General features: G+C 44.5%; 1 pseudogene; it reads left to right on the top strand.

Moving 5' to 3' along the window:
- Nucleotides 1-370: 370 nt before the first annotated feature.
- Nucleotides 371-4,044, top strand: LOC126953784 (60S ribosomal protein L7-like; annotated as a pseudogene).
- The last annotated feature ends 337 nt before the right edge of the window (nt 4,045-4,381 follow it).

Genomic DNA, 4,381 nt, shown 5'->3' with positions numbered 1-4,381 from the left:
CTCAGACAGAGAGACACGGTGTACGGATGGTACCATTTTAAGTAGGTTATTCAGGGATGGCTTCTCTGAAGAGGTGACATTTGAACAAGGCCTTGAACAGGCTAAGGAACCATGCAGAGGTATAGGAATAGAGCTTTCCAGGCAGAGGTAACATCAAGTGCAAAAGCCCCGAGGTGGAAGCCTGTTGGTTTGGTCAAGGAACAGTGGAAAAACTCTGGGAGAACAGCAGGAGGTGATACCAGGAAAGAGGGGCAGGAGCCAGGTCATAAAGTTCGCTGTGGACCATGCTAAGACTCTGGCTTTCATTTTAAGTATAATGCCACTGGAAGGTATTCATCAGGGTATGTGTGACAGAATCTGATCTCTGTCTTACAAAGATCACTTTGGCTGCTGTGTGAAAGTTAGACTGCGCTCTTTACCAGCTGGAACCGTGGAGGGTGTTGAAGAGAAGAAGGTTCCCGCTGTGCCAGAAACCCTTAAGAAAAAGCAAAGGAATTTCACAGAACTGAAGATCAAGCGCCTAAGAAAGAAGTTCGCCCAAAACATGCTTTGAAAGGCAAGGAGGAAGCAAAGCACTATCTATGTAAAAGCAACGCACTATCACAAGGAATATAGGCAGATGTACAGAACTGAAATTCGAATGGCAAGGATGGCAAGAAAAGCTGGCAACTTCTATGTACCTGCAGAACCCAAATTGGCCTTTGTCATCAGGATCAGAGGTATCAGTGGTGTGAGCCCAGAGGTCCGAAAGGTGTTGCAGCTTCTTTGCCTTTGTCAAATCTTCAATGGAACATTTGTGAAGCTCAACAAGGCTTCAGTTAACACGCTGAGGATTGTAGAGCCATATATTACATGGGGGAACCCAAATCTGAAGTCAGTAAATGAAATAATCTACAAGCGTGGTTATGGCAAAATCAATAAGCAAATTGCTTTGACAGATAACGCTTTGATTGCTCTATCTCTTGGTAAATATGGCATCATCTGCATGGAGGATCTGATTCATGAGATCTATACTGTTGGAAAACACTTTAAAAAAGCAAATAACGGGCCGGGCGTGGTGGCTCAAGCCTGTAATCCCAGCATTTTGAGAGGCCGAGACGGGCGGATCACAAGATCAGGAGATCGAGACCATCCTGGCTAACCCGGTGAAACCCCGTCTCTACTAAAAAATAAAAAAAACTAGCTGGGCGAGGTGGCGGGCGCCTGTAGTCCCAGCTACTCGGGAGGCTGAGGCAGGAGAATGGCATAAACCCAGGAGGCGGAGCTTGCAGTGAGCTGAGATCCGGCCACTACACTCCAGCCTGGATGACAGAGCGATACTCTGTCTCAAAAAAAAAAAAAAAAAAAAAAAGCAAATAACTTCCTGTGGCCCTTCAAATTATTTTCTCCACAAGGTAGAATGAAGATAAACCACTCATTTTGTAGAAGGTGGAGATGCTGGCAACAGGGAGGACCAGATCAACAGGCTTCTTAGAAGAATGAACTGAGGTGTCTACCATGATTGCTTCTCTAGTCTGATCAATTTAAATAAACAGTAACTGCTCTCAAGTTGAAAACAAAGAAAGTCAGACTGCTGCCACTCAGAGTGGAAGCAGGCAGACTGATGGGGAGTGTGGCCAGACTCTGCAAGGGATATGCTGTGGGCCTGAGTTAGTGTGGTAGTGGTAGAGGTGATGAAGAGTGGTTGGGTTTGGGATTTGATAAAATGATGTGTTCTGAGATGTGAAGGTCTTACCAGTATTTAAAAAAACAGCTTAAGGCAGGCTGAGTGCGGTGGCTCACGCCTGTAATCCCAGCACTTTAGGAGGCCGAGGTGGGCAGATCATTTGAGGTCGGGAATTTGAGACCAGCCTGGCCAACATGGTGAAACCCCGTCTCTACTAAAAATACAAAAATTAGCCGGGTGTGGTGGCAGGCACCTGTAGTCTCAGCTACTCAGGAGGCTGAGGTAGGAGAATCGCTTGAACTGGGGAGGCGGAGGTTGCAGTGAGCCAAGATTGCACCATCGCATTCCAGCCTGGGGGACAAGAGCGAGACTTCTTCTCAAAAAAAAAGCAGCTCAAGGCAAACTGAGTTAATTAGAGTTTAAAATGCCTTTCTCTTCAAAGTATTTCATAGATTCTGTATCCTTGAAATTCTTCTGTTGGGAGAATGGAACCAGAAAAGGTAAGGACTAGGACTTGGTTGCATTTTGAATCCACTTGCTGATGGAACAAGAAAGATTGCCTGACAGCAGATGTGCATGTTTTCCTCTGTAATGGTCATTGATTTAATATAAAAGATATGTCTGAAGAATGTATGCTTGAATAAGTAATATGTTGAATTCTGGTGTTTGGAGTGATCGTGTTAGCCTAGACCTGTTTAGTAGTAGCTGAAATATGTTGCAGGAATAATAAGGAATGTAGGGGGTGCCTTTCTGCTGTTATCAAAATCCATTAACAGGTTTTCCTATGCTTGACTGCCTTTCATTGTTACACTTTATGGTTCATGCTGAAGGCGTGTGTAAATGACATCTCTTCTATGGTTTCTCAAGGTCTTAAAAAGTGTTGTATTTTGAGTAAGCATCTGTTTATTCCATAGTAAGGATAGATGCTAGACAGGTTATGACTTACTTTGGTTCTGCTCCCCTACTTTGGATAGGATTTTACCTAGGTGGAGCATTGGATCATGTTCTTGAGCTGTATGGAACTTTGATTGGCTCATGTGAATGCTTCACACTGATGGCCACCCTTTGTTGCTTAAGTTGGTAGAGACATAAGCTCATCCTGGGTACACTTTTTAGTGTACAAGGTTCTGTGAAAAGTGGGTGAGGGTACTTCTCAAGCCATTAAATTATAGTGGACTGTCTTTTTTTTCTTTAGCAAAATTAGGTTTTGGGAGTATGAAATTTAAACTTATATCTGCCATTTGTAAGATATGAAGTCATAGTATGAGTATTTTTGGGGTTTTGTTTGCTTTTTTTAGAGTTGGGGTCTTTTAGGATAGAATTCCCTTTTCCTTAACCACTTAAAGCTTGAGAACAAAGATTTGGAAACCTTTTTTGGGTAGCAGGTCACTTTATTAATCTGATAAAAACTGTGGTTTCTGTTTCCAGAAAAAGACAGATACATATACATGTTTGTTCAACAGATTTATTCAGCACGTATTTATTGAATAGCTACCATCTGCCAGGCATAGTTTATAGATGTTTAGGATATACTAATGAACAAAAGAGAAAAAAAAACCCAAACCAACCTAAAAACCCTGCCTCTGTGGAGCTTATATTCTAGTGGAATCCAGTGGGTAATAAACAAGAATGTTATGTAGTATATTAGAATATGATAAATGCTGTGGGAAAAAAATAGATACTGTAAGGGAGTTGGAAAGAAATGGGAAGATGGTGGTTGTTGCAATTTAAATAGGGGAGTCAGGATAGGCCTCATAGAGAGGATGATGTTTGAGCAAAAGGCTAAAATGTATGGGAGTTAGCCCTGCAGAGTTCTGCAGCATGAACTTCCCAGACAGAGGAGAATAGTCAGTGGAAGGGTCCTAAAGTGGACACAAGGAAGACAGCGTGGTGGGAGCAGAATGAGCAGGGGCTAGAGTGGTGTGTCAGTTTCCTGGGCCTGTCATTACAAGCACATGCTTGGTGGCTTAACACAACAGACATTTATTGTGCCACAGTTGTGGAGGTCAGAAGTCTGAAATTAAGATGTCTGTTGGCAGGGTTACTTCCTTCTGGGGGCTCTTAGGGACAGCCCATCCCGTACTTCCTCCTTGCTTCTGGTGGCTCCTGGCAATCTTCGGTGGCAGTCCCCAGGAACGGGGGCGGCGGGGAGCGGTTAGGACTTGGACGGATCTTTCTGAGGACCTCCCATTCAGAGTTTACGTTGTCTGTTTTGACTTCTGAGGTAGGTGTGCACCGGTAAGGGGTGGGGGCACGTAAAGTTGCTCCTTGGGGCCCTTTTAAGGACTTTGGCTGAAATTGAAATGGGGAAGGCACTGGATGGTTTTGAGCAAAGAAGTGACATGATGTGATTTGCATTTTCTTTTTTTTTTTTTTTTTTTGAGACGGAGTCTCGCTCTGTCGCCCAGCCCAGGCTGGAGTGCAGTGGCGCGATCTCGGCTCACTGCAAGCTCCGCCTCCCGGGTTCACGCCATTCTCCTGCCTCAGCCTCCCGAGTAGCTGGGACTACAGGCGCCCACAACCGCGCCCGGCTAATTTTTTGTAATTTTTAGTAGAGACGGGGTTTCACCGTGGTCTCGATCTCCTGACCTTGTGATCCGCCCGCCTCGGCCTCCCAAAGTGCTGGGATTACAGGCGTGAGCCACCGCGCCCGGCCTGCATTTTCTCTTCTTTCTTTTTTTAAAAAAATTGATTTCTGCTTAGTAGAGACAACTC

Source organism: Macaca thibetana, chromosome 1, assembly GCF_024542745.1.
Source record: "Macaca thibetana thibetana isolate TM-01 chromosome 1, ASM2454274v1, whole genome shotgun sequence".
Classification (NCBI taxonomy): domain Eukaryota; kingdom Metazoa; phylum Chordata; class Mammalia; order Primates; family Cercopithecidae; genus Macaca; species Macaca thibetana.
Note: the sequence above shows the minus strand (reverse complement) of the source record. Positions and strands in the feature narration are given on the sequence as shown.